The sequence below is a fragment of the Uloborus diversus genome, chromosome 5 (genome assembly GCF_026930045.1).
Source record: "Uloborus diversus isolate 005 chromosome 5, Udiv.v.3.1, whole genome shotgun sequence".
Lineage (NCBI taxonomy): Eukaryota > Metazoa > Arthropoda > Arachnida > Araneae > Uloboridae > Uloborus > Uloborus diversus.
The window spans coordinates 16,231,610-16,259,303 of NC_072735.1; the positions used below are offsets into that span (position 1 = coordinate 16,231,610).

Below are 27,694 nucleotides of genomic sequence, written 5' to 3' on the forward strand. Positions count from 1 at the left end.
GGATTGTATACTTTAGCCATATGAAAAGGGGTTGTATATTCATTACGGAAAACTATTTACAGGTTACGTTACTACAATAATTACTATTTACAGGATTTGTAACAATACATACTGGATACTGGTATTGAATTTTTAGTCCGGTATTCAGGGCCCGACTTACTGAAAATGAGGCCCAAGGCCCACAATGCTATGGAGGCCCCCTCTCTATTCTATCACTTCAAGTCAATGCAAAATAATATTCAATATTATTTAGAAGAGGATGTTTTCAAAAAATAAATAATTAGTTTTTATAATTTTCTCAAAAAACGTGATTTTTTAATGATATGCATTAGTTTTTAAAAAATTTTGGGGCCCCGCAGGAATATGGGGCCCCGGCCTAGTTGGCCTGTGCGGTAATCAGGCTCTGCCGGTATTGCAATCCCTAGTTGGGAATAATAAAGAACTTCGTGAAAATTGTGAACGAAGATGGTTTTCAAATACCTCAGAAGAAACTTTCCAAGATACGAGGGCTAATCCAAAAGTAAAGTTCCCATTAATTTTACAAATATACAGCACTGTCTATTTTTATTGAAATTTACATCGTTGGAAAGAAAAACATCTCTCTTTTTATACATATTCGCCATCTTTTTCTGTGCATTATTGTCGACGGTGCCCTAACTTCTGTCACAGAATTCCATCGTCAACCCTTTGATAAAGAGTTTCACCCCTTTTTTGACTTTGTCGTCACTCCGGAAACGTTGGCCACCAAAGTGTCCCTTAAACTTAGGAAACAAGTGGTAATCACTAGACTCGAGCTCCGAACTGCAATCAAGAACGGAGTGGTTTGTTGACTTGTCATGTCCCACTCTGGCGGTGGAATTCTGTGACATTCGATACAGAAGTTAGGACACCGTCGACAATAATGCACAGAAAAAGATGGCGATTTACAAAAATTGAGAAACGTTTTTTCTTTCCAGCTTCCAACGGTGTAAATTTCAGTGAGAATAGACAGTGCTGTATACTTGTAAAATTCATGGGAATCTTACTTTTGGATCAACCCTCGTATATTAAAGCTAAGGTTAATGAGAGAACTTTTAACGGCCCTTCAAATATGAAGATCATTGTTTTGATACAAATTTTGAAGGAGAAGAGAAAAGCACCTAGGAAACCTTTAAGGGTATACTAGTATATAAGTATTTCTAGGTAGCAAAGAAAACGAGAACTAATAACCATTGATCAAAAAATCTCCACAGAAGTTCTGCGACCATTGATGTCTCTGTTATATGTCTCTGAAACTCTAGTTTGTTTACTTCCTCCAAGATATTATGCATAAAACTGTGGAGCTGTGAGCCCCATGGGCATGGGGAAGGGTTTCACTAAGATATCTTATTAGGGTCACTGGACTGAGTTAATGCTCGCCAATTGCTGCTGAACTATTACAAGAGATGATTCTTCTTTGATGTACTTACTCGTACAAGAAGCAGTCAGAAATGAAGCGTTTACTGATCATAAACAACCGCTGCTATGGAAAAATAAACATTTTTTAATTAAACAGGACCTATTTAATGACATTTATTGGCCAGGATTTTTTTTTTTTTTTTTTTGCTTTCCAATTTTAATCTTCAAATCAATGTGTGGTTGTTGTGCATCTATCTCTAGCAAGCTTTTGTGTATCTTCAAAACAAGAGCTAATGAAAAAAAAAAAACCCACTAACGTATTTGTTTTTCTCGACCCAAAAAGAAATGAATTCACTATTTAAAACTAGTATGCAGACAAAAAGTCCTTTTTTGTTGCGTAGTGTTATATGCCAACCACCTGTAATTCTTCTCAAGGAGCACAAAGCAATAGTTCCCCCTTATAGTACGCAACGGAAAGCACACCAATTTTGTTGTTTCCAACCAAAGCGGAGAATTCGTCTTTCATATTATTATACAGTTGAAAATCACAACAAAATATATTTTGAGTTATTGTACATTCTCTGTTACGTACAGTAAAACCTGTCTACAACGATACTGTTGGGACCTAAAAAAATATCGTAATAGAAAGGTTATCGTTATAGACAGTTTGATTATTCATGCTGACATTTTGCAGCGGCCATCTTGAACTCAAATTATGTTTTTCGCATTCACGAATGCGTGTGTATATGTAGGCGTGTGTGTTTGTGTGTGTGGGGGGGAGGGGTTATGTTTGTTTGTGTGTGTGGGGGGGGGGGTACGTGTATGTGTGTGTAGGCATGTGTGTTTGTGTGTGTGTGCGGGTAGTTGTGTGTATGTGTGTTTGTGTGTGGGGGGAGGGTATGTGTATGTGTGTGTAGGTATGTGTGTTGTGTGCAGGCATGAGTATTTGGGTAATTGTGTGTATGTGTAGGTGTGTGTGTGTATGTGTAGGTGTGTGTGTATGTGTAGGTGTCTGTATGTATGCGTGTGTGTGTATGTGTTTGTGTGTGTGTGAGTGTATATATACGTGTAAGTGTAGGACATAGACGCAACCTGGAGACGGTTTTCGCTAGAAGAGCAGCATCGTGAGGCCTGCCGACGCGACGGTGGTGCTGGCAGAGGGTGCTGGTGGGAAAATAAAATCATAGGAATTCCAAACCGTCAAGTGAGAACAATAAGCAATCGTGATTGCTTTAAAAAAAAAATGTTATATACAGGTTATCGTTATAGACAGTATCGTTATACACAGGTTTCACTGTATATAGAATAACTTTTTATTCTTGGTATTAAACAAGTTCTTTCGTTTTTTTAGGAACGTTGACCTTCGTGTTGTATTTGAAAGAGTTGCTGCAATGCTGAGAAGGGAGTAATTATCTGCCGGCACTATCTTATCTGAGCAACTGTTCTTAACTCATGTCCACCAGATAGCGTCTACTTTTATATGTATCAGTGGCATGTCATAAATATTTGCACCACTTTAAGATGACGCAAAATCAACTGAGAGGAGAAAAGTCCTTGGAAAAGATTCAAAGGTCTTGTTAACAAATATTTACAAAGGATGTAATATATTTTTGAAATAAATATATTACATTGCTTTTTTTTAAATCGCAAATCAAAATTGAAAAGGGGATAACTCCTTTGTTATATCTCCGTCATCGCGGTAAATAACTAACGATGTCTCAACAGTTTCCTAATCAGAGAATAAATAACACAGGACATTTTAATCAAAAGAAGAAAAGAAATAAACAGTGATTCATAGTCCGTTTCCATAGTAACTACCAATTTTATGTTGACACCTTTTTGGAGTTGTTTTAATAGATTGATTATCCCGAAGTGGACATCAACCAAACAGAGGTCGTTAGCCTCTTTAATTAATCGGTTAACTTAACTGTATTTGGGCAAGCAAATATAGAGATCCTGGATCCTGATATTAAAGATGGCAGACCACTCAACCAACAGGGCCGAAGAGAGGTCATATCAGCCTAGTCGGAAACTAGGGGCTCAGATCGGAATCGGAGTAGTAAAGGGTGTCCCAAAATTAACGCAAGATTTGAATTTGCCACCATTTTTTTTCCATAAATTGTTGGCAGCCATGAAAAAAGAACAATTTGACAGTTGAGAGTTTAGGGTTAGTAAAAATGGGGTGTTACTGTACCAAACAGCTAGAGAGAGTGAAACATTTCAATTACTGCATAAGGTATTTCCTAGTCGCGTACTCTCTCATTTCGGTTATCAGAATTGGCACCTTAGATCGTGTGATTTTAAATTTCTTCTTATGGGGTTATTTGAATTCAAAGGTCTATGTCAACAAGCCCACAACCACCCGTGCATTACCGTGTTGCGATACCGAGCGCCAATAACAGTAACTGCTTGACCAGCCTCAACTTTCATTATTTTTGAAACAATTGTTCAATAATGAAAGCGCGTTATTGTATCGTATAACGCTCCATTTTTGATTACCCTAAACTCTCAGCTGTCAAATTGTTTTTTTTTTTTCAGGGTTGCCAACCATTTATTGCAAAAATGGCGGCAAATTCAAATCTTGCATTAATTTTGGGACACCCTTTATAAGCTGTGTAAATTTATGTGGGGGAGGAGTCGCGTGACCAAGCTGACTAGCTCTCGGCGGTCCTGTTAATAACTTAACAGAAGAGGAGACGACGGTTTTAAGATGCGAATTTCATATGAATATATATACAACGAATGAAACTTACTAGGAGCAGGTAAGTGATCCTCGCCATGGGGGTTTCAACGAAACAGCAGCATAAATTTTACTAGAGTTTAAATTGCCATATACACTACCTAACCATTCGTCACCGGACACCCCTCAAAAAGGATAATGATGTGGTCAAGTTTTTCGTAGCATGGGCTTGGTCCACTTGTTGCAGTGGATGAAATCATGAATGCCGAGCGATGCCAAGCAGTTCTGGATAACCACGCGTTACCTACCTTGTGACAATACTTCGGAAATGGCCTTTTTCGCTTTCAACAGGACAATGCATCATGCCACACGGCTAGTCTTATTACTACCTGGTTCGAATACATGGATGTGGAAAAACTTGATTGGCCCGCCCAGAGTCCAGACCTTAACATCATTGAGCATCTTTGGGATGTGTTGGAGCGGCGACTGAGAGCAGGGCCAACCCGTCCCCGAAATAAGACTGAGCTCTACGCCATGTTAAAGGAGGAATGGAGCCTGATTCCTGTTGCAACATATCGTCCATTGGTGGTAAGTCTTCCTCAAAGAGTTGCAGCTGTCATTGCAGCAAATGGTGGCCCTACACGCTATTGATGTTGTGTGAGCCCGCTTTACGTGACTCATATGAGGTGTCCGGTGACGAATGGCAAGGTAGTGTAAGTGGTATGAAGAGCAAGAAAATGACCTTGTAATGACTTTGAGATTTCGACTTCAAACAGAAACTTGCTGATGACCTTCAAAAGACTGCACCGCCGCCCGTTGTTATAGAAAAGAGGTGCAAGACTGTGACAAAGGCAATAGTTACATTTGTAGAAACAACTAATGGAGCAACGTATCTCAAGGGGAAGGATCTTATTGAAAAAATTATGACTGCAGTTTTTTTTTTGTTAGATAATTAAAAGCTACAGTCAATTTCCATTCACATTTTAGTCTGACTTCTGTCTGACTGCTTTTTTTTTGGCAATAGTTTAGAAGGGGAAGAAATCGAAGAGAGCTTTTTTCAAAGGGAAAAAAAGAAAAAAAATTCAGTAATACTCCTTAATTGTATTGGTACATATGCAGAAATTTTCTTTCGAATCCTGTGCGTGTGCAATGTGCATGTCTGTTATTGCATAAACTATGTAATCCATTTTTGTTTAAATTTTTGGGAAGGAGTGCAAGGGATTTCGGTTCGCAAATAGAATGAAAGAATTCCGTTAAAAAAAAAAAAAAAACTTCTCGGTCTGTAATAGATGTTTTATTTATTTATTTTTTGCAAAGTATTGTTCGTTGAGAATTAAAAACTCAGGTATCAATTCAGTCGTTGACTATTTTTTTTTTTTTTTTGCAGCCAATTTGCAATGTCATCCATTAGTTTCTATCCATCCTATTCCGCGAAATTTATGAAGATCAGTGCCGAAACTTCGATTTTTTCTAAGGGGCAAATCTTGAAACTGCCTCATTTTCCCATCCCCCCTCGAGGGCCGTCGAAAAAACATGGCAGGCTCTTTCCAGTTTGGTTACATAAAACTAATAAGACTTGTTCTACGAAATTTCCCTGCCAGGACTCCATAAGGGCCGAACCCCTAACTGCCTCCTTTTCCTATCCTCCTTCCCGGGTCGTGGAGCACCATGGCTGACTTTTTCCAGTTTGGTCACATAAAACTTATAAAACTTGTTGTACGAAGATTCCAGGACTTCCAAAAGGGCCGAACCCCTAACTACCTCCTTTTCAAATCCTCGTTCCAGGGCCGTCGAGAACCATGGCTGGCGTTTTCCAGTTTGGTCACATAAAACTTATAAAACTTGTTCTACGAAGATTCCCTGCCGGGACTTGCTAAGGGTCGAGCCCCTAATTTCCGAAGAAGCTTAAATGACCTCTCGTCCGTCCTTCTTCCTTCAAGTTTTTATATGGAGTTTCAGTGAGGAAAAACCCCCTCAGAAGTTTTTTTTATCAAGTTTCATTGAGGACCCCCCCCCCCGAAATAAGGTCAATTTATTTGCCGCCGTCCAGAAGTTGCCGTCTGGGGCAAGGACCCCGGCTTGCTCCCCTTGAATCCGGCATTGATGAAGGTATGAGGGTATGGCACGTTTTCAAAGTGTTTAGTTCAAAACATAGGAAAACAGTTATGAAGAATGTCGCTCAAAAAATGATAAGGAAGCAAAAAGAAAAAAAAAAGGGATAAAATTTTTCTTAATATTTCGATTTGCAAAATCAGATAAGCAAAATAGATGAAAAATGAATCTAATCTCAACGACTGATTGATTAATTCTCTCAAAAGAAGTAGCTTAGGTATTTTTGTATTGAGAGTTTTTTTTTTGCGTACTTAAGAAAATTCTTTCGCATCATCCAAATTAAACCAAATATTATGAAGCTGTAACTAAATATTTATAGCCGGTGATCAAGTAGGGTTTTTTTTTTTTTCTGTTTTCTTGATGGCAAATACATCATGCAACGCTGCTAAAAATGATAAGACTGTGAGCAACCACTTATGTGACCTTTTCGTTGACCAAAATGGTTGCTATGCGACATTTTCTGATTTATTGCATCATCATACTTTCAGCGTAAAGAAGATAAAACGAAAGAATGTTTCTCCAACATTGGACAACCCCAGATTTCCGTGATTACATGAATACTTTAGAAATCTATTTTGAGGGACATGATTGCTTCTTGATCGCATAAGTTTGAAGAACAACAGGAGTGCTCATTCCTCCCCCCTAGGATGATGGCACATCCCCTCAAGTCTCAATCTGTAACCCCCCAGGAGAGAGCTTCTTTCAAACAATGAAATTAAAAACCCTCTCAAGTTAGCCTCCCTTAAAAATTTTACTGGCGAAGTTTGCGCTATCAGCGGCATAGCAAGGGGGGAGGGGGAGGAGTTGATCAGGGATTGTAACCCCCATAAATAAGTCTATTTTTTTGTCTACAATTTATTTATTTCTATCTAACTGTTCAACCGTCTATCTAATTGCATGTTATTTCTAGCTATTTATTGATTATATCTGTATATTTATCGCTATCTGTTTCGATATCTATACCTATTCCCCATCTATTTGTATCTATCAATTTATATCTATATGTCTATCTATCTATCTATTAACATCTATATACCTATGCATCTCTTCGTATCTATCAAGTTATATCTACTCATCTATAAATATTATATCTGTCTATGTGCAGATATATATATCTTCATTATCTATCAGTCTAGTTCGCGTGGGTCTAAAAATAAATGAAAACCCCTTCACCAGAGGCGTAACTTGGCCACCTGAAGTGGGATGGAGGGGGGGAGGGAGCAAACTTTTTCTTAAAGAAAAATTTATTTCATTCATATTCTACCATCCAATTAAAATAATGCGAGAGACGTTGTTTTTTCAGTGGCGCAACCAGAAAAAAATTTTTAGGGGGAAAAGGGGGGGGGGGGGTCCAGGGTTTTTCCCCTGAAAATTTTTTAAATTGTAACTTTAAAAACGCAATTTTAGACTTCGTTCGTTGACGTTAGGGGGACAAAAGTTGCAGGTGTCTCAGGGGAAATTTCTAGAAATTGAAGCTTTAAAAACGCGATTGTAGGCCATATTTATCGACGTTAGAGTAAGGGATGGAGCTTAGGGACTGTCCCCGATCAATTTTTTTTTATAGATCGAAATCAATTCCTCCACCCCCCTCCCCCTGCAAGTTTTCGAAATTTGAAGTTTCAAAAACGCAATTTTAGACAAACGTTGAATATTTTACGGAAAGAAGGTTCTGCAGCTCTTCCCTGGTAAAATTTTCAAAATTAAGGTGCTAAAAACTAAAGCAATGTTTTATATTCAGGGGCTATTCCACTTAAAATTTTTGTAAGTGTAGTTTAAGAAACCCAATAGCTTATGATAATGGAAAAAGACGGTAGGGACCCTTGCCCGAATATTTTGAGAAATTCAAGTCTTGAAAGCGCGATTTTAAGGCCATATTTTGAAAACATTAGGGCCAGTAATTTTTCGAAATTAACGCTCTAAAAGCGCAATTTTAAGAGATTTTCGATGTTGTTTGGTAAGTGAGGGCTTTCCCCTGGAAAATTCGCGAAATTGAAAACCTGAAAACGAAATTTCAGATGTTCCATATGCTTCCGGTGTAAGGGGGGAAGGGTGGGGGTAGCTTCGGAGGAACAGCATTTTTCTATATTCAGATGAACTAGAAAAAAAAAAGAGAAGAAATGGGAAAGGGGGGGGGGTAATTAGCTGATCAATGAGCTGAAACTTTTAAATATTTTTAATTCAAAGATTTATTTTTGGAAGAAATTAAGATTTCTCCTAACATTACTATTAATTTATAAAAAGTACTTTGTTTTCCAAAGACGTATTCTTATCTTCTCATCAATAATAAAGACTACTTTTGAAAAAAATTCAACTCAGTATTCTGAGAAGGGGGGGGGCGAGCCCCGTGGGCCCTCTTTCTGGTTGCGCCACTGTTCTACTTTGACCCGTGTATTACATGGTTGAAAATTCATACATGTGAGCGCCAGTTAAACAAGTAAAAGTAAATTTCGCTTCAAGATAAACTTCGGCGAAATGCGGCAACATTTCCGCTTTTTCTCGAAAACACTCATTTTTTTGGGCATGTAATTTTAGTTTACTGCCTAAATTTAGTAAACTAGGATGCCTATATATATTGGGAGGGGGGGGGGGGAGTTCATCTCCACGGTTGGGATCAGGTACATGGGCCTCTTCTGAGCTTCTGATTGCGCCGATGTGGTGCAGTTTAGAAACAGATAAACTATGGGTTGAAATTACTAATTAGAGGTTGACTACAAAAATACAACTTTTCTATATAATTCATAACAATGGGGTTGTTTCCTTCAGTCAAAAGTAGTACTTTTTGTCACTGAAATTGATAGAATAAGCGAAAAAAAAAAAAAAAACATAGACCCAGAAAATATTTTTATTTTCCTAACAGTTATTTTTTAATGAATTTTTTTAAATGTCTGATTTTTCAAACAGGGCATGGTCTTGATGACGTCACAAATGATGCTCTTTGGCGCATCTTTCTATCGCGTTTCCACGTTATGATAATCACGAAGCGAATTAAATATTGCGCTTTACGCTTGTTATCAACTATATCGTTGCCAATACACGTGAGTAAAGATGCGAATTAAATATTTTGTTCTGTGAAAATGGGAACTCTGAATGGCATTTCATCATTTGTGATGTCATCGGCAGAAGCATAAGCAATGAAAACGCACCGATTTAAGTAATTTTTTAAAAATAATAAACTCAAACAAATTATTTAAAAAATGGTCAGATAATATGTTTTTAAGCATGCTCTTTCAGAAAAAAATACTTTTAAAATTTTGGAAACGATCCCATTGCATCGGTAACATACGAATTACGTTTTATTATCCTTATGAATTACATTTTATTATCTTTTTTAGCGGACTTTCTGCTAAAAAGGACTATAACCTTGAATTTAATCATTTTAAAATGCACGATTTTAAATTTGCTATTTTTAGCATTCTAGATTTTGAAAAAGATTATAACTTCTGCTAAAAATTATTATAACTTTGAATTTAATCATTTTAAAATGCACGATTTTAAATTTGCCATTTTTAGCATTCTGGATTTTGAAAAATATTATAACTTACGCATTTCTATAAAGAAAACTCTCATATTATTTATTATAAAACTTTATCTCCATACGGTCTTAATGACCTTTTTAATGGTTCTAGAGTTTCCAGTTCTATTTCTTGTACCTAGTACCTTTAAACTTTTTCATAACATGGATAAAAAAAAACTTCGAGACACAAACGCAGCAGGGTTGGCCGGATTGGACCCAATGGTTTTTTTTTGAAAAAACCCATTTAAAAAACCCATTATTTAGCCCACTTTTGAGTTTTTTAAAATTTTCTGAGAACTTTTTTTAAAAAAATAATTAATTTAAATACTTTTACAATTTAAACTTCTTTTTTATTTCTTCTTCACAATAGGCAATGGACATAAAAAATGAATTTTGAACTTTAATAGCATTTCTTAACTCTTAAGGGCATTAAAAAAAATGCTTCAAAGATTTAAAATAAATATATTTAACTTTTTTCCTTCAACTGGTCAATAAGGAACTCAAATTATCTTGACTAAGTCCGGTCAAGTCAGATTTTCTCAATATTTGCAGATTGTATAAAGGATACTACTTTAGCTAAAAGGCTCTCTTGTGAATTATTTTCTGCAAACCAACACGTCACAAAACTCGAATAAACAAGGTATATTTTTTAGAAATTAACAGGTTTTACAAATGGTCGGACAGAAAACGGAATAGGATGTACAGTATTTTCATTATCTTACGAAAAAGTTTAATATTTCTTACTCTGTACACAGAAATAGAAAAACAGGCAACATAAAATTCAAAGAAATGTCTTGATTAAGCTGGAATTCAGTAAAAAGGGATTTAAACTACTTGAGGTTCTACAGTAGTTTTGCATAACAAAATGAAATACAATAAAGTAAAATACAAAAAAAAAAAATGTCGAAATTAAAAACGAACAAATAAACAATAGATTTTATCACTCAAGAAGTAACTTTGCCTTAACTGTTGGTAATCATGGAAACTAAAAAAATCTGAAACTTCACCATTCTTGAATTTTGTCGTCTTTTATACCTTTCTTCAGAAAACGCTGAATTTTCCAGCTTTTTTTATCAAGACAATTTTTGTGCTTTGTCCATATACTTATGCTACAATATGCTACGAGTACCCCACCTTTCCCCTAAAAAAAGACAAAAAAACCCACATTTCTTTAAAAAAAAACCCAGCTTTAGTTGGGTTTTTTTGGGGTTTTATTTAAAAAAAACCCAAAAAACCCTGGGTCCATGGGCTTTTTAAAAAAACCCCGGGTTTTTGCCAACCCTGAAACGCAGTAGTCATAATATCAGTAAAAAACCTAACTTTCTTTGATTTGAACATCTCCGACGCAAACCTTGACTTCGTAAAAGCGCACAGAAGGAAAAAAAAAAAAAAAACATGAAATATATACTAATGATAATAATTTTGGACCAAAAACAAAAAAAGGTCCTTGGTTTTTAACTGCAATCTGAATGTTATCACAATCGAGGAAGATTCATTATAGGAGCAGGACTCATGTCAAATTTTATGAAATTTGCTCCCGATGTAGATGCAACTTTTTTGCCATTACTAGTTGCTGAAATAGAAGAAAACTATGCACAAGGTACAACGATCTGCTTTAATACTCGCGATAAACGGAACAAACTTAATATTATGCAATAACTTCAAGGTTTTGTCTTCAGGATTTTCAAAATTGATGTAATTTCTATTCTGAGCTGTAGATGGCGGCACAAATATGACCTATCAATGCGATGGAAACCAAACATTGAAATGCAAAAAAATAAAAATAAAATAAAATTCATTTTGAAACGTTGTTCCGAAAAATACCCAATGCCCCATTAATTTGTTTCTTGGCCCCTTTATATCTGATTATGTACGGCCTGAAAATAGTAGATTAATAACATTTTTCTTTACCCAGTGTCAGGGGTGCCCCACAAGGGGGATTATGGAGCAAATTGCGCCATCAAACTTTTTTTTTTGGGGGGGGGGGGATTTTTTTAATTTTTAAAAAATTAATTTATTTAAATTTATTTATCAATTAATTTTTAATTTAAATTATTTATTTTATTTTGTTTTGTTTATTATTTTATTTTATTTATTTATTTAGTTTGTGTGTGTGTGCATGTCATTGGAGAAGCACCGAACCTTTCTAATAAAATAATAATTAAAAACAAATAAATTAATAAAAAATATTTATAAAAATAATAAAAAAATATTTAAAAAAATAATAAATTAAAAAAAAAAGGGATAAAAAATAAAAAAGGGAAAGAGGGTTGAGAAAAATGAGGGGGGGGGGATTTGCGACATACAACTTGGGGGGGATGGGCACCCCTGCCCAGTGTGGTCATTAGGAGGATTGGACATCAATGAGATTTTTTAGTGTATGGTGGGGGGGGGGGGATTGAGAGGTGTTTTTTTTTTTTTGACATTTTAAGGAGATATCTCATTCTGGAGGGGAGAGGGCTTCATATTGCGCTTAGGGGATGGGCACCCCTTCTTCATAGCATTGTTTTCATTTTGGGGTTAGTAGATTAATAACATCCTCTCCTTCCCCGAGTTCCATCACTTCGACCCTCTTTAGCCCCTACAGGGATGAGTGACCGGTTGGCTGGCCAATCGGCCCGCGGACCAGTGCGCCCTTGTGCCTTCGTTTTTTTCCTCGCACCCTCGAACCTGTGCGCCTTCGGTTTTTGAACATGCGCACCTTCGTTTTATTTTTATTTATAAAGGTTTTTTTAATTTTTATTTATTATTTTTGCGCCTTCGAATCTGTGCGCTCCCGCCGTTCGGGGTCCGTCTTAGAGGACCCAGTCTGCCCCTACTCCCCTGAAAAAAAAAAAAAAAAAAAACAGGATTTAGACTTCTATGAAAATTCTTTCTAATCTAAACTCAGCTTTGTGCTCTAAACTAACAGGAAAACCTGTTTTCGTCGTAAATTTCAACTTGAAATTCGACTTCTGCCCGATTTCATGTTCCTTTTCTTTTTTGCAGCTGAACACGAGTTTTAATTAATTTATATCATTTCATTTTTAGAAAAGAAAAAGGACTCTGCTCTGGAATCTTTCTAATTCCGGTCGCAACTCCCATGTGGTCTAGTGGTTAGGATTTCCTGGCTTTCACCCAGGCGGCCCGGGTTCGATTCCCGGCATGGGAAGGGGGTTCCATGGTGTAATGGTTAGCACTCTGGACTCTGAATCCAGCGATCCGAGTTCAAATCTCGGTGGAACCTTAGTTTTGTAATCATTGGAAACCTAAAGTTACTATACTTAAACATACTTACTATTAACCAGGGGTCTCCAACCTTTTTCACTCGCGGGCCACATTTTAAATTTTTGGAGGCAAGGCGGGCCGTCCAACCATATTTTCTCTCGGATGGTCTATTTAACATTACCCCCCTCCTTTCTCCTCCACCTATAAATCGAAAATATTTTTATTATTTTTTAATTAAGCGCTCAATGGTGGTTTTTGAAAATTTATGGGCTTGCTTCTAAATTGCTGTATTTCCTTATACATTTTTGCTGTTAGCTAAATTTAATTTTTAAATTTAATGTGCCCGTAAATCTCTAATAATATAACGATAGTGTGTCTTGTAAAATTAAGAATAGTTCAAGAAACTGAAATAAAAAGTATTCTTTGTCATAAAATAAAGTGAAGTTTAAAATTAAAAAAAAGGGCTAATGAGTGAGTGATACAAGACAAAATTATTGCAATGTATTACAAATTTTTTTTATTGAATTAATGAAGATTAAAAACTTGGAAATAAATGAAAACACAGAACATGTAAAGTTAATTTTTTTTTAAGTTAAAAAATTAATGAAAAGATTGCATTGGTTTACCGCTAAAAATTTCAGTCCATTCAGAGACAAATCATTAAGCGTGATTTTAAATGTTCGTCTGATAAAGAAAATCTATACTTATATTCAACATACTTTAATTTTGAAAATGTCTGTTCGCACTTGTAACTGAATCCAAAAAGAGAAAACATAGTAGCTCTAGCATAATTTTTTAAGAAAGTCTTTTTCTGGTAGAGAACTGTAAAATGGAGCACATGTTTTCCCTGGGACCAGGAAATGACCAATGCCAGGGGACTAACGCGAGAATGTGGCGCAGAGAAAAGAGATTTGTTCTCGGAAAGAGCAAAAAGAGATGGGTGCTGCAAACGTAGTTAGCGGTAAAAAATGATTAAAACACGATTTAAATTAACGGTAAAGAGATTTTAAGTAATTTTCGGTAAAAAATGATTAAAAAACGATTTAAATTAACGGTAAAGAGATTTTAAGTAATTTTTTGTAATTAAAAATAATATCTCAATTATATTTCCAACGAGACTGTCTCTGTTCCGGGGAAAAAAAAGCATCTAAGCTTCCCGCGGGCCTGACAAAATCTGTTTGCGGGTCGGATCCAGCCCGCGGGCCGTAGGTTGGAGAGCCCTTTGTAAACAGTTATAACAGCTATGATTTTCTATTTCTTTTATGCAGGAGAACTCTAAATCAGAAATTTTAGAAGGCGAAATTCTCAATTCACCGAATGGAAGTAGGAATTTTACGAATGATAAAATACGGATAAGCGCACATAAGTACATCGAAAAACTGGTATGCTCTGACCATCACGAAAGTTTCTTTTACAGTAGAACCTCTCAGTAAGGGACACTAAGGGGACGGAAATTTTATCCCCTAAATAGAGGTGTCCAAGGCCGTATCCAGAAATTTTTTTCGGGAGGGGCCCAGATTAGCACATTGCCCTAATATAGTATATATAGACACACCAAACGCATAAAAATGTTAACATAGAAGACTTTTTATCTCGATTTTTAATGATTCCACTGTTTGGACTGTTGTTATTTTAATTTATTATTTTTCTTATTCACCTTGTAGTGGTAGGGATAACAGGAGAGTGTCTCTTTAAGTCGGATGTAGAACATCCATAATTTCAGGGGTCTGGGGGTTTTTCAACCGAGAAATTTTCGAAAAAAAAAAAATCTGTATTTTGAGGCCTTATATTAGGTAATTGAGACTACAAAAATATGAAAAAAAAAGGCAAAAAAAGTCTTTTAAAAGTTATACATTTTTTTGCAAATCAAGATCAAACAAAATAAAAATTGCTTGCTCGAAAAATCATGGAACTTAATGGACAGAGAGGAAAAACGAGAGAGGAGAAAAGAGAATCACTTCGTCATCTGCTCATATCGGCTTTTAGTGAAGTTTGTTTTTGATCACTCCTCCTACCCCCATTTTTTTTTTCATTAAATGCCCTACAGTATGAAAACTGTACATAATAGTTTAAAAGAAACGGTGTAGACATTAAGAAAATAAGAACGGAAGAGTAATATTCTGGCCATTTGGACAATTCATACTTCATTTTCTTGATAAGATACAAAATTGGAGAATTTTTCAAGGAATTTCAAAAACTTAAATAATTTTTAAAGACTCTCGAACAGTTGAAATTATTTGAAGCTCTTTATTTACACTTTTCAGAAGTTGATTGCAGTCTTACAAAATGATTATAACTTTGTAAGACACACCCGTTTTAAGTTTAAAAGAAATGCAACGAAATATTTCTCGAAACAAACTTTTTTTTTCAATCACAAGTAGTGCAGAAAATGAAAAAGAGTAGAGTAAGTGTTATTTTTTCTCTCATACTACAGGTATTAACAGTATGGAGGAGGAAGTGCACAGAAGTCAGTTTGGTAGTCTACCGAACTGACAAAGGCCTTAACCCTGGACTGCCCTGAATTGAATTGGGAAAGAAAGCAGGAAGTCCTAATCAAAGGTCTAAATTTCAAGTGTGCCTTGCAGCTAATGAGAACTAGAACTGCTTTTTCTGTATTTCTTCAAAATATGATAAATTTTGAATAGTAGCAAAATTGAGAATAAAAAAAACTTTGTCATTTTTTTTCTTCTGACATTCGGAATTTAAAAAAAAAAAAAAACCTTCTTCTGTTTTACGGTACAAAACGTTTCAGGTTTCGGGGGGGGGGGGGGGGGGGTCCCGGGCCCGTCAGGCCCTCCCTCTGGATACGGCCCTGGAGGTGTCCCTTCTTAACACGAAAATTTCTTTTGCAGTAGAACCTCTCAGTAAGGGACACTAAGGGGACGGAAATTTTGTCCCCTAAATAGAGGTGTCCCTTCTTCGGAAGTAGATTAATTGATGCATGCGATATATAAACTCGGTATAATTTCGTACTAAATACATTCTATTAAAGTAAGAAAAACAACGTTTAAAAAAAGCACAAATTTGCCAATTACAGCAGACACGTGTTCACAATGCAAAAAAAGAAAAAAAAAAGAGCTTATGGATCATCCGTAAGCTCATTACTTTTTGCATTGAAAAAGGCCTTCCCTGTAACGCCGAAACTCGTGTCTGCTGTAATTGGCAAATTTGTGCTTTTTTTAACGTTATTTTTCTTACTTTACTGTTCAGCACAAAGGTATTTATTTATCTAACATACTATTAGCATTTAAGATAAAATGATTTATACTGAATGGAATTCTAAATAAATGAAATTTCAAATGTTATTCTTTTAATAATTAAAATTTAATAAAAAATTTTGCAATGATATAGTTTTGTAACATACATGAATTATTTTGAAGTAATTCCATGACTGAACATGAACTTGTTCGATTTAATGGAATTTAAAATTTAATATGATATAAATTTAATCAGTGTTCACATTTAAAATTTTTTTAAACGAAGCTATTCATGGGCCGTTAATTATCCTTCGGCTGTTAGGCTACTTGAAAAAAATACTGAGAGGAGAAAATATGCATGCAAATTTTAGCAAGAATTTCACAATACATCATATTTGTACACATTAATGTTAAATTTTCATTAGTTGAATTTTAGATTCCTAAATTCCAGTAAAGTCAATACTTTGTATGATGTATTTATACATTAATTGTTGTAAGTTTTCTCTGTAACAGTTCCTTAAATAAAGTGTCCCTTATTCAGAGGCAAATACATGGAGGTCCCAATTCAAAGGGACAGGTACCAGAGAAAATTGTTCCTTAAATAGAGGTGTCCCTTACAGGAGGTATTACTGTGCATCCATACTAGGAATTCTTGGATCTAACATATTGCTACAAATTTTGTAAATAATTATTATTTTTATGTTTAAAATAAAGCAATCTGACTAAATTTGGCGTTCTTTCCATTAATTTCCGCTCGAAATTACCATAGTTCTTTAAAATTTTCCCTGTATTTTGACTTTGCCTGCTAAGCACCATTTGATATCATGCATATACAGGATCGGCGAGAAATTTAAAAGATATCGTTAAGTTGGCACCGTTTTTGGCGACCTGTTTTTAACACCAAATTTGGCTAGAAATAGCCAATTGTCGCCACACTTGGCGACATTTTGAACAAAATACAGTGGACTCTCTACATTCTAAACACTCATGGGACCAAACAAAAGCGTTCAGATTATGGGGGTGTTCATTGTATAGGGAGGCTGGAAATGCATGCATATGTATTGCCTTAATGGACTATGTTCAGCACTTTGCCAAGTTTTTGAGACAGAAATGCTGAACTTTAGATTGGCAGCAAGTGTCCAATTAAAGGTAAAGCCGGCCAATTAAACTCAGTAAGATCTAAACCCTTTAATTTCTTTCTTCCTTTTTTTTTAAATTTAAATAGTTTTAACGTAGTATTCAACTATTAAATATTACAATACAGGAATCGGTACAATACTTTACTTATGAAAAAAAGAGTAATTTTAAGATGCTTTTGCATTGTTGTTTTCTTGTGCAAGGTACGTGCTATCATCCCATTGTGCGAAAAGATTTCCAGCAGCATATTGGTGGTAGGTAATCATACTTTAACGGTCTTGAATATTACTTGATACTGTCTGACCACGGATTGTATGGAAAGACAAACATCCGTTTTACAGCCGGAAATGGACGAATCTATTATTTTTTAGCGATGCCAGCTTTGCAGAAGCAGAGTCACATTTAAATAAGCGGAGTACCGGCATCAAATTTTTACTTTTCCCCCACATTCAGATAGATTCTTCTTATGTGGACGTTTGAAAATTCCATACAATCCGTGGTTGGACAGTACACTGGTTGAATTTTTGAAACACAGAATTCAGTGGCAGAAACTTCAGGTTAATATTTCTCACTTGAATGATTTTATGTAATACAGCAATATCCGCAAAAATAATTTTTTGAGCAATCACGATTGCTTATTGCTTTCATTTGACCGTCCTTCATGTTGTTTTTCCTTTTTCAGCTGGGACCACGGACACCAGCACCACCGCCCACCGGCCTCTGCAGGCGCGGCTCCGAGCACAGCCTCCTGTAATCCGTTTCTCCTGGTCGATGGCGTCCATGTCCTACACACACGCGCGCTCATACACACACACACACACACACACTCACGATCATACACACAAGCCTTTACACACATACACTCACGCCTACGCGCATATACACATGTCTACGCACACACACAAGCCTACACATGCACGCTTGCGCGCCTACACATACACACACGCCTGGACACACACACCCAACTATACACACATAACCACCCAGGAGGCGGGGTAGGCTTGCAGGGACAGGAGTTGTTTCTAGAAACAATAGCCCCCAATGATTAGGGCCCTGTCGCAACTCGTGATTGCGAAAAACATAATTTGAATTGCAGAAGTCAAAATTCAAATTAATTTTTAACTTTTTTTCTTCTTCTTCTCTTCATCTTCTTAATGCTCTTCAATCATTATAATAAAATTGTTATCACAAACTGTGTCAAAAGTGTAATAAGAACACCAGACTAATCAGCTCAACAAAATGTTCTAGGAATTCAACAAAATATGAGAATAAAACGTGTTGCCGTACAGCAGATTCAAAACTCCTTCTTTTTACCTGCAATAACTGAGCTATGCAGTTTCACAGGCCAGTATAGCGTCATGAAAACACTGGGACAAACTTTAAAAGATGTACCTTGGTTATTTAAACAATTAAATAAATTTAAGCAATATTGTTTTACACCTTCACGTTTGCATAATTTAGTTCTGTAAATTGAATTTGTGAAATGTTGCTAAAAATATTTTTAACAATTTAAGTATACGTACCTTAGAAAGAGATTAGGACGCATCAGGATAGTGATCTTTTGGTTATTCAAAGCTTTTCTTAGGGGAAAATAAATGAGTTATTATTTTGATATGAATGTCATTAATCGGAAAAATTGTTTTACCCAACGTTTTGCCTACATTTAAAATTTCCTCCCTCTTAAATATATCAGAAGGTAAAATTGAAAAATTATTCGGCATTAAAATTCATCCTAACTATTAAAAAAAAAAGAAAGAAAGAAAAGAAAAAAGCTTTAAAGAACAAGAAATTCTAGTGTTTTCTTTCCCAGCCTTGATATTGTTATGATTTTACGGAATCACCAATGCATGCTTTTCAGAAGTAAAAATCCCTTTCCAAGATGACAAATGAATAATTTATATCATTAAGTTTTATGCATGAATTTTATATAACCAGGTGTTTATTATTAAAATAAAATTCATTTACGTTTTAAATGTGAAATATAGTATATATTCCGTTTGATATCGTAAAACATACTTATGTTGGCAGAAAAAAAATTAGTCACTTCAAATTCAGCAATTGAACTACGTAAATAAAAAAAAATAATTATTTTTAGATCAAATGTTCTTTTTTCGGTTTTCAATGCTATCGCTGAAAAAAACAATTCAATGCAGAATATGCTTCTGCCCTTTTTTAAGCTGGGTATCACTCTGCATTCCCAAAAAGCTGTTTATTTAAACCTTTGAAACTAGCTGAAACACCGAGGTCATGTGACTGCAACTCAAATATTCTTAGTTAAATCTCTGGCACCAACCAAGTATGTATCACTCCCTTGTTAGATCCGGACTCTCGTTAAATCAGGGTTCGTTATAAGCGAGTTCAACTCGAATTTGCTAAAAGTTCACGTTCTTCAAGTTCGGTGTCGGATGCTTTTGATCGATCAATGTGGTTCCGTAATGAATTCTGCGTTTAATTAGAAGTCCTGAAGTAGTTTTTATCTTTCAATCTTTTGTACAAAACTTCATTTAAAAGAATGAAAAAAGACAAGGTGTAGTTGAATAAAATCAGTACAAATACTCCAGAATAGTGCTCAAAGGTTAAAGGTTGAACAACACTAACTGCAGCTGATTGTTTTAAATTCGACGACAAGTGATATTTGAAAAAATAGTCAGCTATCATTTTGTTTGCACTGCCGGATGCTGCAATTCTATGAGTAATCGTATCCAACTTTTTTTTGCAACAAAATCCTTTTTTCAGATAAATTGACGTATATCCTCTGTAAAACCAATCTTTCGAAACAAAAAGCGAGGAATGTTTCAACAATGTGTTTGGTCCAATTAAAGCATACTTGGGTAAAGTTCTAATTTTCTTCACATTTTCACTGTTCAGTACAAGTTCCACGTGGCTGGTTTCTATACATTGAACAATTTTTTTAAAATTTGAATTATTCACTTTCTTTAAGGTTCCCAAGTATGCTGACCCTTTTGGAATAGAACATTTCCAGTTTTCCTGAGAAAGAACGTTTGCTAGCTCGGGAATGGTTTGTGGGCTCCATTCTTTTACTGGTAGAAATAGGAAAGACAAGAACACTGCCGTGTAAAAATAATATATAATTGTACTGGACAGAAGCCATACTGCAAAAAAACAGGCATTACCGATTTTGGAATTGAGATTCACTTTCACAGGCTGCCGAAAAAAGGAGCTGTATATCCAGAAAATAATATCTTTCAAGTATAGTTGCTGTTTCATGTTCATGATTCTGAAAGTGGATGACATGATTACTAAAAGGCAAAATAAAGAAAACCAGACTGTCTGCGAAAAAGGAATAAGAAAGGCTTCCATGTTCGATTTCGTTGCTGGAACTTTTGTTGCAAACACGATGTTGTCTGCGTAATAGGGGAAACTGTATTCAACGTCTGCAATGCGTTTTTCTGTCAATAAGAGGCCACAGAAAGCGATGTCCACATCTCCTCTTTGAACCATTCCCATGCAACCGGTCCATGACCCGTTTTCCAGCTTAATTCCGAATTCACCATCTGCAGGTACAGATATTTCCAAATTGAAATAATTCGACAGTAACTTGATCCTCTCCGATTCACTTCCGCCAGTAATTTCGTACTGACCCGAGGGCTTTTGAGTTACGTTTAAAATATGCAACATTGGCAGCACAGCAATCTTCAATGTTTTTGGCAAATTTATCATTGTATGCATATGAAAATGAAACCATGAGGGCACGACATGTGTGACATTCAACCCGAGCTCTTTTGTTTAATGTTCAAAATATACAACATTGGCAGCACAGCAATCTTCAATGTTTTTGGCAAATTTATCATTGTATGCATATGAAAATGAAACCGCAAGGGCACGACATCTGTGACATTCAACCCGAGGGCTTTTGTGCTATGTTCAAAATGTACAACATTGGCAGCACAGCAATCTTCAAAGTTTTTGGCAAATTTATAATTGCATGCATATGAAAATGAAACCGTAAGGGGACGACATGTGAGACATTCGAATTCTGTTGAATATTGACTTCTTCTCTGAAAAGTGTAAAACGAATTGCATCCTTTGAGTTATGCTCGAAATCTGCAATAAGGGCGGCACAACAATCTTCAATGTTTCTGGTAAGTTCACCATTGTTTGCACATGAAGCCGTAACGAGAGGACATCTATGATATTCAAATTCTCCTGATGAATACTGACTTATTTTCTGAAAAGTGCAGAAAAAATTGCATGAAGTTTACCCGAAAATGTGTATAAAATTTTACGTGGTAGCCAGCAAAATAGTTGCTTTTCGTATGGAATTGAAAGAAGAGCAAAAAATTATTTTTCATAATAAACTAATTTCCCTTTTTAATTTCAATCGGACATCGTTACAGAAGCTGGTAAAAGCCTGACAGGGCCTAATTTTTCATATGTTTCTGTGACACACCTTGAGTCAAACTTATTTTTCTTTCATTTAATTGTAGGCGTAATCATCACAGGAAACAGTTTATGAATAACTTTCTATAACGAAAATCTGCTCAACTGAAAGAGGAAGAGCTTCTTTGCAAAATAAAATCAATTTCTGCGATTTTATTTTATGGAAATTGATTCTAAGAGACATCAGGGAATTTTCTTTCAAATAAAATTAAAATTTTCTGTCCACAAAACAAAATATATTTTTTCCCCATTACGTTCAACACCCTAATGATGATAGTTGGCTCAATTATTTTCCTGTGAAACCCACAAGGAGCTTGTAGTTGTAGGGTTTCTAGTTCTAGTTGTTATTCCTAGGGGTGCTGAAAAACAAGCAGTACTATGATTGTAAGTGAGACTGACAATGAAAAGATTGTTGCATTATTATGATCGAGATTAAAAAAAAACTCCAAAAAATAAAGCGGTGTTTACGCAACTATCTTTACTTTTATGAAAATTAATTCCAATATTGATCTATTATTTTCATTTATTCTCCGCTATAATTTAAATTATGTTTTCTGTGTTATCTTAGCAATTGTAAACAAAATATTCGTGATAGAAAAAGTATCAAATATCAAGACACCCTTGTTGGAATAATCGATATTGATCAAAATGTTTCTTCTAAAATTGGACAGCATAAATTTAGTGGATTATTATTATTATTATTATTTTTTACTTGCGTATTGATTGCATCTTTACAATAAACATTCTTTGCTTTATACTTTGAAAAAAACTTGCATTTAACCGACGATAGAAGAAAAAACAAATGAAAAATGCACTAATTTTTCCGCTCGTTACTTTTGTGAAAACTTAAGCGCATTTTAACAAGTGGCAGTTATAATCATATCAACAAGGGTTTCCATTTTTTAATTTATTAATTTATTTTAGACACGTAGAAAGCTGGAAGAATATTAAAGCCACAGGGAAAGCTATTAATAATCAATGTAAAACAAGACGCGAAATTACTTGACTGCTTATTCAATAATATGGAGAATAAAATCAATAAATTTCTTGTTTTTTCATTAAAAAAAACGTAATAAGAAAGCCAAGAAGAATGTATGTCGGTCAGTTGGCGATTTCTTGTCTTTAAACTTGTATTTAAAAACTATATATTTACTTAACTTTCTATAAATATTGATTTCAATTGTGTTAGATAAGCATTGTTTTTTTGGTTCCTGGCTAACTTAAAGATATCTCGCATTATTTTGTTAGACTAAGGCACATTTACGAGGATTTTTTTCAATGAATTTTCTAATTTTATGTTTGAACCTAGGAAATTTTTGACATTGTTGTTTTATAAAGCAGTTAATGAAGTCGAAATGTATATTCAGTTGTTAATCAGCTTGTGTTTTTAACCGTAAAAAATGTTTTTTGAGTCCAAGTCGGTTACGTAAACTTGCCCCGAACACGGGGCAAGTTTACGCATCGAGTGGGGCACGTTTACACATAATAAAAATGATACCAGGGTCATCCCATACCAAATGAGCAAAATTCACAAAAAAGTGATGGCCGCATTTTAACAGATTTTTATGAAATTTGGTATACAGGTTCCTTTTATGCCTATATAAAAATATCTAAAATATTTTTGCTTAATATTTTTTATTTGAATGTTACATGCGATTGAAAATTGGTGAAATTGAACAGCATTCTCATAAATGCTAAATGTTGCATTTTTGAAGTCTTGTATCTTATTAACTATTTAATGAAAACATAAAAGTTATATGTCGTTGCAATCTATGGAATAGAGTAATTAATCTGATATCAGTAAAATTTTCAAAGTTATTATACTTAACTTTTAACCGAGTTTCAAAAATTGCAAATATTTCAGTTCTCATAGTTTTATTTTTTAATCTCAATCTTTAAGGAATGCATTAGCTTTGCTGAAATTAACACCCAATAATGTGCTAAGTATCATAAAAGAAATACCTTACTTTTGAAGTTGTATTTTAACTCCTTTGTCTTCAAAATCAATCTTAAACTTAGTGACATTTTGTAAAATGATGATTTTCCTCTTCACATAGACACAAAATTTCAAATGAGGGAAAATTCAGACAACTTTAAAATTTTGCAAGAATATAGAACTGTAATTCTACTATTTGCTAAAAGAAACTCAAAATTGGTTTTCGATTTTGAAAACGTAAAATAAAATTCAGAAAAATAGCATTTTCTTTGTGTTTTATGGGTCAATCCATACAGGTTCGACAGATGGGTACGCTCCACCATTTTTAATTTTTTTTGAAATTCATATCCCTAAAAGCTGCATATGAAAGATGTTTAAAACCATTTTTATTTTTTTCTCTCAACTGGACTTTTGATTTTTTTAAAGGTCATCAAATGTGATTTTCCTAGTCAAAAATGGGACTTTTAGACCTTTGCATTTTGGCCAAAATCTATTTGAATTACATTTATGACAGTTAATTTAACGCTTTGATGTAAAAGTGCATAAATTGATAGTCTTACATGCTGAGTTACGCTGCTGTAAGTTAATAATTAAAGTAAAGGCAACAGGTTAGAGTTCAAAGTCAAATGTAAAAATTTTACTCATTTCAAAGGGGGATAACTTGCGTGGTGGACGGAAAGAGAAAATGAAATACGGCAAAACTAATTACTGGAACCATGCTAAAAGGAATATGTAACTGTTGCTGTGTGTTTGTATACCCTTTAAAGATTACAGCCCCTCAAAAATCGGAAAAATGACAAAAATGACATTTTTAGACCCCTGCAAACGAAAAGGGGATGGAATTAAAAATAAAATTTCTTGGCCAATTGAATATTCCATTCAAGTACTATACATGTTATATATATTGTTTTTTGTATTTGGTTTGTAAAAAAGATACAGGTCTTTAAAATTGAGCAATTTTGATAGTCAATTCACACTAAAACAGAAATAAAAAGAGTGAAAACTTCATTGCACCTTTTTAAATTACGTACATTGCGTTCTACATAATACATTTTACTGAAAAAACATATTGCAATTTTCAAAATGATTATTTTAGTTTGATAACTTAGAAATATTTGAACATGAATAAGTAGTTTATACTGTATGGAACCTGTATGGATTGACCCTTATGTGAAATTACGAGAATTCAAAGAACTAGATAAACGACTAAATGATGCAAAAGCAAGTATATCTAACATTTATTTCAATTTTTAAAAAATGTACTGGTACAATGTAAATTTTATAAAAAAAATTGCGGATAAAAATTATATATCAAGTAATAATAATACATAATAATAACTTCAACAAATGCATCAAAAGAAATGTTTTTTTTCCTTTCTTTTTCTGCTCTCCACAAAAAATCTTTCAATCTGGCTAAACATTTGTGGCTCATTTTTTGTACAAATACCCAGTTGAAAACATTAATACTACTTCCATTACTATATTTCTAGTAGTTTCAGACAAATATCATCTTTAATTGGTCATGTGCACTACGGTGACTGTCCATGTGGATTCAGTAACTTAAGAAAATCACTTATCTTTAAAAATATCGATGCATAAAATCAATGTGTAGAAAAACATTACCTAGTCACAAATAGTTACTATACATATATAACAAACAAATGAAATTATTGAGGTTGGATTTAGGCCTAATTACTAAACTATTTCTCTTCAAACATATGCTCATTTCACTGATGACTGAAATAAATGTGAGACAATTGTTAATCGAGATGAAATTATGATATTTTCATATCAAGACAGCTATGGGTGCTTTAATAAATTGTTATTGAACATAACTTTCAAGAAGTTTTACTGATGAGACAAAAAAAAAAAAAAAAAAAAAAAGCGACTAAAGAGCAAAAATCTCTATTTAGGTACATTTCTGTATCAAAATGTTGCATATAAGCTATTTATCATCGGTGAAAATGATGAAACGATATGAATTAAGTAAGAAATTTCTTTTCTCATGAAGTTCAAAAATAAAAAATATGAGTATAAAAGGTTTTTCACTTCCAGCATAATGTTTTCTATAATAATAAGCGTTATGGGGAAAAAATAACTATTGTCATAACCTGTGTTCTTCTTTATTAACTTCGATAATGTAACTTCTTTCTGTAATAATCTACATTTGAGGTTCAACTTTCTTTGTATTCAATTAGTTTGTTTTTAAAATTTGATTTCTGTGAAAATTCAAGTTTCCGAAATTCAGTTGTAGTGAAGTGCTACTTTAAATGTTTTAACATAAATTTAAATGTTTCCAAATCTTAATGTAATAATCCTCATTCTTTGACATAAAAATACTCTGCTTTTACATATTTAACTACAGGCTTTCTTAAATATTATATGGCTCTGAGCTATTGAATTATTCTCTTTGATTATGTTATGTCTTCAAAATTTTAAATATAATTGATCCAGGATACTTTGTTAATATTACAAAATTGTTTAATATAGTCCCTATTCAATGTATGCAAACCTATTTGTGAATTCTTTTGCTGCCTTCTTCAATGCACAAATGAAAATATCTTGTTTCCTCAATGTATAAATACATTATGTAATGCTGCTCTTCATTTGTTATAATATCTGTTGTAACATTGTATTTAATGTATATTGTAAAATTTTGGATTCCTAACTAAATTTACCCCTATTTCTTCTTGGTCCTTACTCAGGCTGATATTCAACGTATAGTAGACTCCACCTCATTCAACAAACTGATAAGGACTTTTAACCATTCGGGAGGGATGTAGAGAGGTTCTGTCCCTATTTTCAATATTTGAAGTCACTGGAGGAGTAGGTTGTATCGGAAAAAACTTTTTTCTTAAATTCAATTTGTCAAGTTGATAAAAAGTTGCCCTTATCGACCCACATGTTATGTAAAATATTTTATACGAATCAAAAAATGTACAGGTTAAAAAATTATGATATTTCTTCGAAAAGTCACTTTTTGCCCCCCCCCCCTCCCGACTTTTTTTGAGCAATTGCTATTTCTTTTCATTTGACTGTTGAATGATGTCTTTTGATTTTTTCACTTTGAAAAAGCAGCACGGTGGTGCTGCAACTCTGCAGCACCACCGTTGACCGGCCCCTCCGGATGATCCAGATTTCGTCCATATTCTACACACACAAGTATATACATACACACACACACATGCCTGCACACATGCACGCGCACACGCATAGACGCTTACATACCCAAGCGCGCACATACACGCACGCCTACACGCGCTACCCCGCTAGCACGCACACGCGTACTTACGCTTAAACGCGATAGCCCACTAGTACGCACAAGGGTACGTACGCTTACACGCGCTACGCGGTAGCACGCACAATGGTACGTACGCTTACACGCGCTAGCCCGCTAGCACGCAGACGGGTACGTACGCTTACACGCGCTAGCCCGCTAGCACGCACAAGGGTACGCACGCTTACACGCGCTAGCGCGGTAGCACGCACAAAGGCACGTACGCTTACACGGGCTAGCGCGGTACAATGGATGGATGGATCGGTGGATGAATGGATGGATGGATGGATGGATGGAGATGGATGCATGGATGGATGCAAAAATAAATACATGCATACATACATACGCGCAAGTTCGCACGCACACACACACACACACACACGCGCGCGTACTGGTATATACCTACAGACACACATACACGCATAAAAACATTTAACATACATGTTTTTTCTCTCGATTTCTAATGATTCCACTCTGGATACGCTCTGCAAGGAGCTTGGCAACAAAATTGGTCACTAAGTTACAGAGAACTTGAATAGCAACAGGGCACCAAAGCAGATGAGTAGTTTCCAGAACAGCGCCTCCCCCTCCCCCCCTTAGATCTAGCTCATCACACAAAATGTAAATCAAAATAACAGGTACATTTTTGTATTAGAACTAGTTGGCACACATGATTAATTGCACTTTTAATTAAGCGTCGTTATGTTATTCCTAGAATTTGAAATTTTACATCAAAACTTCAATTCTAATCCGTTAGATGTCCGATAAATCAACAAGGAAAGTAAAACAACTTCCTCTCTTACTTATCGTCAAAACTAACATTTATTTATCACTGGTTGAAATATTAAATGATCAA

General features: G+C 34.7%; 1 protein-coding gene and 2 non-coding genes across 3 annotated transcripts in view; 2 read left to right on the plus strand and 1 right to left on the minus strand.

The window, feature by feature from the left end:
- Nucleotides 1-27,694, minus strand: part of LOC129223366 (transforming growth factor-beta-induced protein ig-h3-like) — a gene marked incomplete in the record, with an annotated part of 615,676 nt that overhangs the window by 470,373 nt on the left and 117,609 nt on the right.
- Nucleotides 12,762-12,834, plus strand: Trnae-uuc (transfer RNA glutamic acid (anticodon UUC)). Its single transcript has one exon. It is a non-coding gene; the product is annotated as a tRNA-Glu (tRNA).
- Trnaq-cug (transfer RNA glutamine (anticodon CUG)) lies at nucleotides 12,838-12,909 on the plus strand. The gene has a single exon. It is a non-coding gene; the product is annotated as a tRNA-Gln (tRNA).